This window comes from Hyperolius riggenbachi, chromosome 5 (genome assembly GCF_040937935.1).
Source record: "Hyperolius riggenbachi isolate aHypRig1 chromosome 5, aHypRig1.pri, whole genome shotgun sequence".
In the NCBI taxonomy this organism is placed as follows: Eukaryota; Metazoa; Chordata; class Amphibia; order Anura; family Hyperoliidae; genus Hyperolius; species Hyperolius riggenbachi.
The window spans coordinates 85,090,464-85,102,701 of NC_090650.1; the positions used below are offsets into that span (position 1 = coordinate 85,090,464).

General features: G+C 44.7%; 1 pseudogene; it reads left to right on the forward strand.

The window, feature by feature from the left end:
* The window catches only part of LOC137519658 (solute carrier family 22 member 13-like), a 77,435-nt pseudogene that overhangs the window by 22,146 nt on the left and 43,051 nt on the right, over positions 1–12,238 (forward strand).

Here is a 12,238-nt window from a genome sequence, read left to right on the forward strand (position 1 = left end):
TTTCAATGGTAGTGATGGTGACGTACATAAATCTCAGCCATGGCCGTTAGCAACGTCTGAATTTCACGAAATTTCTCATGCAGGTAGAAGACATATTGTTAGACTTGGATTCCAAAGATGGGGTCCCTACATCTCTGCAAACCAGAGTTACAGGGGTCCAAAATTGGTAAAATCCCCCATAGGCTTTCATTGGGCCTCCTATTTACAGTTCCAAAATCTCACATCTTTTCAAAGGGCAATTCATCAGCAGTGGCAAATTTTCTAGCATTGTAGGGACCCTTAAGGGGCAACATGACTGGTGAGTTTCGGGCCCCTAGGCCAAAGAGGTCATAGCCTAGGGTCACAAAAACCTGTTTATTTGGGTTATTTCAATGGTAGTGATGGTGACGTACATAAATCTCAGCCATGGCCGTTAGCAACATCTGAATTTCACGAAATGTCTCATGCAGGTAGAAGACATATTGTTAGACTTGGATTCCAAAGATGGGGTCCCTACATCTCTGCAAACCAGAGTTACAGGGGTCCAAAATTGGTAAAATCCCCCATAGACTTTCATTGCCTCCCTATTTCACTTTCCAAAATCTCACATCTTTTCAAAGGGCAATGGCTCAGCAGTACCAAATTTTCTAGCATTGTAGGGACCCTTAGGGGGAACATGACTGGTGAGTTTCGGGCCCCTAGGCCAAAGAGGTCATAGCCTAGGGTCACAAAAACCTGTTTATTTGGGCTATTTCAATGGTAGTGATGGTGACGTACATAAATCTCAGCTATGGCCGTTAGCAACGTCTGAATTTCACGAAATGTCTCATGCAGGTAGAAGACATATTGTTAGACTTGGATTCCAAAGATGGGGTCCCTACATCTCTGCAAACTAGAGTTACAGGGGTCCAAAATTGGTAAAATCCCCAATAGACTTTCATTGCCTCCCTATTTCACTTTCCAAAATCTCACATCTTTTCAAAGGGCAATGGCTCAGCAGTACCAAATTTTCTAGCATTGTAGGGACCCTTAGGGGGAACATGACTGGTGAGTTTCGGGCCCCTAGGCCAAAGAGGTCATAGCCTAGGGTCACAAAAACCTGTTTATTTGGGCTATTTCAATGGTAGTGATGGTGACGTACATAAATCTCAGCTATGGCCGTTAGCAACGTCTGAATTTCACGAAATGTCTCATGCAGGTAGAAGACATATTGTTAGACTTGGATTCCAAAGATGGGGTCCCTACATCTCTGCAAACCAGAGTTACAGGGGTCCAAAATTGGTAAAATCCCCCATAGACTTTCATTGCCTCCCTATTTCACTTTCCAAAATCTCACATCTTTTCAAAGGGCAATGGCTCAACAGTACCAAATTTTCTAGCATTGTAGGGACCCTTAGGGGGAACATGACTGGTGAGTTTCGGGCCCCTAGGCCAAAGAGGTCATAGCCTAGGGTCACAAAAACCTGTTTATTTGGGCTATTTCAATGGTAGTGATGGTGACGTACATAAATCTCAGCTATGGCCGTTAGCAACGTCTGAATTTCACGAAATGTCTCATGCAGGTAGAAGACATATTGTTAGACTTGGATTCCAAAGATGGGGTCCCTACATCTCTGCAAACCAGAGTTACAGGGGTCCAAAATTGGTAAAATCCCCCATAGACTTTCATTGCCTCCCTATTTCACTTTCCAAAATCTCACATCTTTTCAAAGGGCAATGGCTCAGCAGTACCAAATTTTCTAGCATTGTAGGGACCCTTAGGGGGAACATGACTGGTGAGTTTCGGGCCCCTAGGCCAAAGAGGTCATAGCCTAGGGTCACAAAAACCTGTTTATTTGGGCTATTTCAATGGTAGTGATGGTGACGTACATAAATCTCAGCTATGGCCGTTAGCAACGTCTGAATTTCACGAAATGTCTCATGCAGGTAGAAGACATATTGTTAGACTTGGATTCCAAAGATGGGGTCCCTACATCTCTGCAAACTAGAGTTACAGGGGTCCAAAATTGGTAAAATCCCCAATAGACTTTTATTGCCTCCCTATTTCACTTTCCAAAATCTCACATCTTTTCAAAGGGCAATGGCTCAGCAGTACCAAATTTTCTAGCATTGTAGGGACCCTTAGGGGGAACATGACTGGTGAGTTTCGGGCCCCTAGGCCAAAGAGGTCATAGCCTAGGGTCACAAAAACCTGTTTATTTGGGCTATTTCAATGGTAGTGATGGTGACGTACATAAATCTCAGCTATGGCCGTTAGCAACGTCTGAATTTCACGAAATGTCTCATGCAGGTAGAAGACATATTGTTAGACTTGGATTCCAAAGATGGGGTCCCTACATCTCTGCAAACCAGAGTTACAGGGGTCCAAAATTGGTAAAATCCCCCATAGACTTTCATTGCCTCCCTATTTCACTTTCCAAAATCTCACATCTTTTTAAAGGGCAATGGCTCAGCAGTACCAAATTTTCTAGCATTGTAGGGACCCTTAGGGGGAACATGACTGGTGAGTTTCGGGCCCCTAGGCCAAAGAGGTCATAGCCTAGGGTCACAAAAACCTGTTTATTTGGGCTATTTCAATGGTAGTGATGGTGACGTACATAAATCTCAGCTATGGCCGTTAGCAACGTCTGAATTTCACGAAATGTCTCATGCAGGTAGAAGACATATTGTTAGACTTGGATTCCAAAGATGGGGTCCCTACATCTCTGCAAACTAGAGTTACAGGGGTCCAAAATTGGTAAAATCCCCCATAGACTTTCATTGCCTCCCTATTTCACTTTCCAAAATCTCACATCTTTTCAAAGGGCAATGGCTCAGCAGTACCAAATTTTCTAGCATTGTAGGGACCCTTAGGGGGAACATGACTGGTGAGTTTCGGGCCCCTAGGCCAAAGAGGTCATAGCCTAGGGTCACAAAAACCTGTTTATTTGGGCTATTTCAATGGTAGTGATGGTGACGTACATAAATCTCAGCTATGGCCGTTAGCAACGTCTGAATTTCACGAAATGTCTCATGCAGGTAGAAGACATATTGTTAGACTTGGATTCCAAAGATGGGGTCCCTACATCTCTGCAAACCAGAGTTACAGGGGTCCAAAATTGGTAAAATCCCCCATAGGCTTTCATTGGGCCTACTATTTACCGTTCCAAAATCTCACACCATTTCAAAGGGCAATGGCTCAGCAGTGGCAAAACTCACCAGTCAGGATCCCCCTAAGGGACCCTACAATGCTAGAAAATTTGGTACTGCTGAGCCATTGCCCTTTGAAAAGATGTGAGATTTTGAAAAGTGAAATAGGGAGGCAATGAAAGTCTATGGGGGATTTTACCAATTTTGGACCCCTGTAACTCTGGTTTGCAGAGATGTAGGGACCCCATCTTTGGAATCCAAGTCTAACAATATGTCTTCTACCTGCATGAGACATTTCGTGAAATTCAGACGTTGCTAACGGCCATAGCTGAGATTTATGTACGTCACCATCACTACCATTGAAATAGCCTAAATAAACAGGTTTTTGTGACCCTAGGCTATGACCTCTTTGGCCTAGGGGCCCGAAACTCACCAGTCATGTTCCCCCTAAGGGTCCCTACAATGCTAGAAAATTTGGTACTGCTGAGCCATTGCCCTTTGAAAAGATGTGAGATTTTGGAAAGTGAAATAGGGAGGCAATGAAAGTCTATGGGGGATTTTACCAATTTTGGACCCCTGTAACTCTAGTTTGCAGAGATGTAGGGACCCCATCTTTGGAATCCAAGTCTAACAATATGTCTTCTACCTGCATGAGACATTTCGTGAAATTCAGACGTTGCTAACGGCCATAGCTGAGATTTATGTACGTCACTATCACTACCATTGAAATAGCCCAAATAAACAGGTTTTTGTTACCCTAGGCTATGACCTCTTTGGCCTAGGGGCCCGAAACTCACCAGTCATGTTCCCCCTAAGGGTCCCTACAATGCTAGAAAATTTGGTACTGCTGAGCCATTGCCCTTTGAAAAGATGTGAGATTTTGGAAAGTGAAATAGGGAGGCAATGAAAGTCTATGGGGGATTTTACCAATTTTGGACCCCTGTAACTCTGGTTTGCAGAGATGTAGGGACCCCATCTTTGGAATCCAAGTCTAACAATATGTCTTCTACCTGCATGAGACATTTCGTGAAATTCAGACGTTGCTAACGACCATGGCTGAGATTTATGTACGTCACCATCACTACCATTGAAATAGCCCAAATAAACAGGTTTTTGTGACCCTAGGCTATGACCTCTTTGGCCTAGGGGCCCGAAACTCACCAGTCATGTTCCTCCTAAGGGTCCCTACAATGCTAGAAAATTTGGTACTGCTGAGCCATTGCCCTTTGAAAAGATGTGAGATTTTGGAAAGTGAAATAGGGAGGCAATGAAAGTCTATGGGGGATTTTACCAATTTTGGACCCCTGTAACTCTGGCTTGCAGAGATGTAGGGACCCCATCTTTGGAATCCAAGTCTAACAATATGTCTTCTACCTGCATGAGACATTTCGTGAAATTCAGACGTTGCTAACGGCCATGGCTGAGATTTATGTACGTCACCATCACTTCCATTGAAATAGCCCAAATAAACAGGTTTTTGTGACCCTAGGCTATGACCTCTTCGGCCTAGGACTGCATTGAACGCGACCCACGCATTGTGCGCATTCTGGACAACACCAATTACTGGGTTTATACCCTTCTGGATCCACGGTACAAACACAATGTTCCAAAACTGCTTGAAGAAAGAGTCCGACAGGTCAAAATGGAAGAATACCAGCAAGCCCTTGTGGAGACTTTAAAGAGGAGATTGACATCCTCCCCCTCCTCTAGCCAGTTGTACGCCAACAGACTGACTTCCGCAAACCCAGGACGACCAGGAGGGCAGCAAACAACACAAGCCGCAGCTAGTGCCCAAAAGGGAATGGTATCGGCAGTGTCCTTGGAGTGGGAAAATTTTCTGACACCCATGCAGCAGCACACAGAACAGCAAGCGTGCAGATCCACCTCCAACACCGATCGCCTGGAGAAGATGGTCAAGGACTACATGTCAGATGGCATAGCTGTGTTGAACAATCCATCTGCACCCTTCAACTATTGGGTATCGAAGCTAGACACCTGGCACAAACTGGCAATGTACGCAATAGAGGTGCTGGCTTGCCCGGCAGCCAGCGTTATGTCGGAACGCTGTTTTAGTGCTGCCGGAGGCATCGTCACAGATCGGCGTATCCGCCTCTCCACAGAAAATGCAGACCGTCTGACTCAAATTAAAATGAATCAATCCTGGATTGGAAACGACTTCGCAACACTCCCGGACCCCAACCAAGTAACATGAACAATGAACATCTGTGATGGGTTAGCGTTTCCGGTCCCTGTTTATTGAACCTCTCGTCTGTATTAAATTTATGACTGCATGGCGACAAAACGCAAATTGCTATCCGCACGCTTCTTGTCCTCATGCAAGGCCTGGGTTGTTGTGTCTCAAAGCGTGGCCTTCTCCTCCTGCGCCACCCTCCTCCTGTTCCATCACGTGTGCTGCTGCTGGGTTAGCGTTACCGGTCCCTTTTCCTGGAACCTCTTATATGTATTACATTTATGACTGCATGCCGACAAAAAGCATGTTACCTGTGCAAAGAAAACAGACATTTCCCGCATTTAAAAGACAGTTTTCCCTTTGAAACTTTAAAATAGATTTTCTCAAAAACTATAAGCTCTTTTTGCTAAAAAAATTTTTCCTCTTGTACCCACTCCCAAGGTGCACATACCTTGCAAATTTGGGGTATGTAGCATGTAAGGAAGCTTTACAAAGCACGAAAGTTCGGGTCCCCATTGACTTCTATTATGTTCGGAGTTCGGGTCGCGGCGATGTTCGGCGAACGTTCACGAACCCGAACATCTAGGTGTTCGCCCAACACTAGCTGGAAATCGCATGCACATTCCCATGCACCTGCACCTGATGTACCAGATCTAGCAAAGGCAGAAACTATTAAACCATCTCCTCTAACATAGAGAGAGACATTGCTTAAACATAATAATGCAGTAATGGGATAAGTGGGGCATTGTGTGCAGGTTGCCTCTCATGGCCCCCCCTAACCTATGCTATGTGAACTATGGAATGCTCAAAGTTACAGAGGTGAGTAGTACAGGCGGGGTCCTATGCATTGTCATCATCTGGGACCACCTCTTGCGTGATATACCCCAGCGGGCAGAGCAGGTAGCCCCCCCAGTGCCCTCCCCACCAGGGGAGGATGCCCAAAACTACTACCAAGAGAAATCCCTTGTATATGTATTTCTTTTGGGCAGTAGTTGTGGGTTGTCTCCCTGATGATAAGGCCAGCGCTATGGAAGATGTTGGCTCTATATAAATATACAATATTCCAGCTGCCTCTAATTCCAGCTGTATGTCGTATATTGATAGGTTTCACAAGCACTTGTTCATCAGTTCAGCCTCCCACCTGCTGGCCACAAGCATCTTTCGGCTGCAATTTGGCAGTGTTTGTAACCCCAGATTTGCTGTGAATGTCAGCATTTGTAACCCCACGCCTGTTATTGTTTGAAATGTGCGGATGTTACCCCAAAAAAAAAAAAACTACCAATGGAGGCACCTGCTACGCAGACAGGACAGGAGCAGCTAACATGTGGTGAATTCAGTGCCTTCAGCTTCCCATGTGAAAGGGGCCTTATGCTGGTAATTCACAAGTCAATCCGGCGGCTCGATTAGCCGCAGTATCGACTCCCGCCGTGTTCCCGCTCGTCCCCGCCGCCGTCCGGATCGATTCCCGTTCGTCCCCGCGGGCACTTCCTTATCTTCCGCTCGATTCCCTGCTATTGTCCGCCCGCGGGGATCGAGCGTGGAATCGATCCGGCGGGGCATCAGACCTGTCGGAAGTTATCAATCGAGCCACCAGCAGCTCGATTGATAAGGGCGCATCGACCCGTGTATGCCCAGTATTAGTCAATTGCATTTCATGTATTTTATTGGCAGGCACTACATAGAATTGCAATATCATGTAACAATTTACTATGTTTAGCAATAAAAAAAGCAGAGTGATTTTTTTTCATTTATGTATATTTTTATTTCAGTGGCGGAGTGGGTGGGATCATCACAGCGACCCTATGCCACCATTAGTTCCCATGTTTTCTTTTCATTCGGACAGATAGTTTTGGCAGGAATTGGTTATGGCATCAGAAATTGGAGGATCGTGCAGATTGTTTGCTCTGCACCAATTGGCCTATTATTTGTCTACTACTGGTGAGTAAAAGTGTTGATAAAAATGACAAAAAGCAACATCCTGAACTTAGAATTATAAAATGTTATGATATTTCACATTTGATTAAAGTGGATATGAACTCAGAACATCCTTTGTGCTCTAAAAGATACCCAACGGCATGATAACCTTTAAACAAAAAACATTTATTTGTTACACCTGATACAAATCCTAAAATAAATCTGCACTGTTTCTACTACCTGATTCACAGAAGCAGACATATTGTTAACTTCCTGTTCTTTCAAATGGTCTTATCTGCCCTCTCTGCCATAGGCAGTCATGTGACACAGGGGAGGGATCAGATTACAATTTGTGATTAGACACAAATGAGGGGGATTAACTACTTCAAGCGGATCCGAGATGAAAAACTAACTATAACAAGTAACTTGTCTATATATCTTATCTAAAGTTTACACAGCAAATCTAGCTGCAAACAGCTTTGATAGTGTAATGAATAGCGGAAACGCCGCTGAGGCAGTGAGTGGTATGGCGGCGGTTTCCGCGTCACAGGCGGCGGATTCCGCCGCACAGTTACATGCTGGTGTTCTGCCTGGTCCTTCACTAGCTCACAGACTGAGGGCTACGCGCGCGCCAGGCGACAGGCCCTTTATGCGAATAGAAGGGGAGTCAGCTGATCGGCCAGTCAGCTGACTCCAGCAGTGCTGCTGATTGGCTAAGTGACTGGGGCGGCGCTGTGGAGTGCTTCTAGTATATATAGGACATGCCTGTCAGTTGCTCTTTGTCTGCTGTTGCAAATGCTACGTATTAGCACTCAGACCTAGTCAGATCCTAAAGTGTGCTAGAACCGACAGTAGCTGGGGATCCACACTTAGTCAGATCTATTGATAGCTTAAAGTACTAATTGAGTTGTATATTTGTTATGACCTTCTGCTAGCCCTGACTACTCTTCTGCTTACTGAATCTGTACCTCTGCCTATCTGATCCTGTTGCCGACTCAGCCTGACCACTACTCTGATTTGGCCTTCTGTCTTTGTACTGTATCTGTCTGTCTGTTGCCGAACCTGCTAGTCTGACTCTCCTACCCTCACCAGTGAGTTATTCTCTGGTGAGGGATCCTCAGTACAGTTTGATCACCTGCTCCTCAGGTGATCAGAAACTGCAGTATAGTCTTAATCACCTGCTCCTCAGGTGATCAGTAACTGCAGCACAGTCTTAATCACCCGCTCCTCAGGTGATCCCTTGTTAGCTCAGTTATCATCACCTGTTCCTCAGGTGATTAGTTGTTGCAGCGCAGTCTTGGTCACCTGCTCCTCAGGTGGTCACGTCCTGCAAAATCATCTGTATCACCCACTCCACGGGTGGTCAGCATCTGTTCTCTTACAATACATCAACCCGCTTCTCGGGTGAACTCCTTGCTGGTTGCATCTCCAGCGTGCTAGAGAATTTATCCCTCTTAAAATAAGTGCTTCCACTGCCAGCTCCTCTGGTATAGTGGGTATTTCCATCTGTATTACTGTTACACCAAGCACCTATTTGTACATCTGGTGTCCGGTGTCTAGCTATACTCTCATTATTGGTGATTCTGCAGATCACCATATAATCAGGTATAGCATCTGTATTACTGGTGATACTGCAGATCACCAATAATCAGAATTATCTGTCCTTGCTGACACCAATCGTTACAGATAGAATATGATTCTTTCTTCCTGTGATACAATGACAGCAGCCATGTTGTTTGTAAACATTACACAGAGGCAGGCTTATCTGCATCTTGAGCAAAAAAACCTAATCCCCCTCCTCCTCCCTCCTCCCCTCTGCCTCTGAAATCTCTGGCTAGTAATACCTCCCCTCCTCCTGACTGAGCTCCCATGAGCCCTTGCTACTGTCTGAAAGTTCCTTGGCTCTCTGAAAAACTGTGGGGGTGGCTTGTTTAGTTTATGGGGAATTACAGTATTAAAACAAAAACAAAAAAGTATTTGGCTTGAGGAATGCCCTATAAACAATAGGAAAGGAACACAATTATGCAATGAGTAAAAGTTCATCTCGGATCCACTTTAAGGACCACGGTGATTGAAATCTACACCCTGTTTTGGTGGTTACCTGGCTGGCAGGGCATGGATTTCAATCACTGCCGCAGCGCATATCCGCCGTTTTCGTTGCTCCCTGACGATCTCGCTGCTGAATCACAACGTCTCTCACCACAGCTCACTTGCTCTGCCTGTCTCTATGTGAGCCGCTCAGGAGCTGATTTCATTGGCTCCTGGCCGACACAATACAGACGGAAACCCAACGAATTGACGTGCATACTAACCGCAACCGCTGCAAGCCAGGATCCTCCTGACATCCACTCTGCCGTCACTATGACGCTTTCATTAGCTCCTGACCGTGTCTGTCGATGTAAGCCAATGGGAGTGGCTTACATTGATAGACACTATCGATGTAAGCAAATGGGAGTGGCTTACATTGATAGACACTATCAATGTAAGCCACACCCATTGGCTTACATCGATAGACACGGTCAGAAACTAATGAAAGCGTCATAGTGACGGCAGAGTGGATGTCAGGAGGATCCTGGCTTGCAGCGGTTGCGGTGGGTATGCGCGTCAATTCGTTGGGATTCCGTCTGTATTGTACCTGCGGTCTCTGGTCCTTAACCCTCCTGGCGGTAACCCCGAACGTAGTTCGGGGTAAGCCGCGCAGGAGGATTTCTCAGGCCCTGCTGGGCCGATTTTCATAATTGTTTTTTGCTTCACACAGCTAGCACTTTTCTAGCTGCGTGTGCACACCGATCGCCGCCGCTCTGCGCCATTTTGCCGCTACCGCCCCCCCCCCCCAGACCCCAGGCGCTGCCTGGCCAATCAGTGGCAGGCAGCGCTGAGGGGTGGATCGGAACTCCCTTTGACATCACAACGTCGATGACGTCGGTGGCGTCATTCCGCCCATCCCCATGGTGACGGGGGAAGCCCTAATGGAAATCCCGTTCAGAATGGGATTTCCGGGCGGGCTTGATCGCCGGAGGCGATCGAAGAGGGTGGGGGGATGCCGCTGCACAGTGGCTGTCACTAGGATTTAAAGAAAAACAAAAAAAAAACTGCTGTGTTGCCCCCTGGCGGTTTTTAATAGACCGCCAAGAGGGTTAAGGGGGCAGAGACCGCTGGTACTTAAGTGGTTAAACAGGCTAAACTCTCTCAATACATACATGGTGAACTTATCTATGTATTTCTTCAGTCCTGTGCAAGATTTCAGGTCCACTTTTAAAGCAGTAGGATCAGCCATACTATGCCAGGGAAAAAAAACACATATATAAGTAGATAAATACTTGATCTACTTACATAACACATGTATTGTACTGTCCACGTTTTGATTTCAGTGAATGTTATATAGTAAATGACGAGAATTCTGTTCCTGGTGGGGAACATGCCTTTTGCCCACAATTAAGCTAACTCGTGATGTAATTTCTGCCCTTTACTTTTTTTCTTGTCTCCTCCAATCGCTGAGTCGCCTCAGCCTTGCTTGTAAACACAAGTGAGTAGGGGGATCAGGTTTCAGATAAGCAGCTGGCAAGGAAATAAAGGAAAGAGGAGGAATATATTATAGATAAAAAGAACCCCCAGCATGCAATTCTTTGGCACGGACTACTAAAGGGCCAGTGCTCCTATGTATGTGATAACTCCAAATCATAACAGCAGAAAAAGTTTTGAAAGTTTTGAATGCAGGATTAGCATCTTTATCACTTAATACACTCAGACCAGTTGCTGTTGAAATTAGATTTTTATGGTGACGATACCGCTTTAAAAAAATGGCAAATGCATTTATCGGGGCTACATAAATCAGTTTTCAACCAGCTATGCTTGCCTAAAAAATGTCAATAAGTAATAGAATTTGCATACCTCCCAACTTTTTGAGATAAGAAAGAGGGAACATTTAAGACATGCCCTTGCCACGCCTCTATCCATGCCCCACTACACACCTCATTATGCACATCACAAAAAATTCAGAAGCAAAATATGTAGTTTTTTTTTTTTCATTCAAACCACACTGGTTCTTTCTATCATCATTAGTTTTCCTTCATTTTAACATATGAAAATACTGGTATATCAATTTAAATGGTGGAAATAAAGAGTCAATTAAACACATTTAAAAAATACACACATTTGCACAAATCTGTACATCAGTCTTGAAAGAGGGACACATGAAGAAGAAAGAAAGACAGAGAGATTTGGTTCTGAAAGAGGAACTGTCCTAAAAAGAGACAGTTGGGAGCTATGCATTCTTTTCAACCAGTTTCCATGCAGTGTCTAAAGCAGGGTGTCAAAACTTTTTAAGCCAAAGGCCATACTGCCAGTCTTGAGAGTGTTAGGGGGCCAAACTAGCAAAATTAACCACTTATGTGGTTTGCAATGGTATACCTACATCCCACAGGACTTCTTCATTTCCTGCTCAGAAATGTAGATATTCGTCATTGGCTGATGATGGGGTTGCTCCCACGCGGGTACGTGCCGCCGCCCGTTAGTGGGGAGATAAATGAATGGGAACGCAGTTCCCATTCATTAATCTAAGTCCCCGTATCAATGATCGCCGCCATCAATAAGATGCCTGCGTCATTGTATCCTCCGGAGTAACACTTTCTGTTTAGCATACTTAAAGCACGCTAATAGAAAATAATGCGCAAGGACATCTTGTGGCCAAATAGTAAAATTATACCTACATTCATTTTTTTTAAAATAAAAAGTCCCACCATTACATTTAAAATTAACCCCTTACCTTCCAACCTCTCCCATTGTTACCTAAATAATATGCTTATTGAAAAAAAAAATACATAAATAGTTACCGTAGGGACTGAACTTTTTTAATATGTATGTCAAAAGGGTATAAATGTTATTTATGAAATTATGGGCTTGTAATCAGGGATAGACGCAAAATTGAAAAAATGCACCTTTTTTTCTAAATAAAATATTGGCACCATACTTTTCACTAGGAAATATTTAAAACATTTTATTAACCGGGACAAATGGGCAAATAAA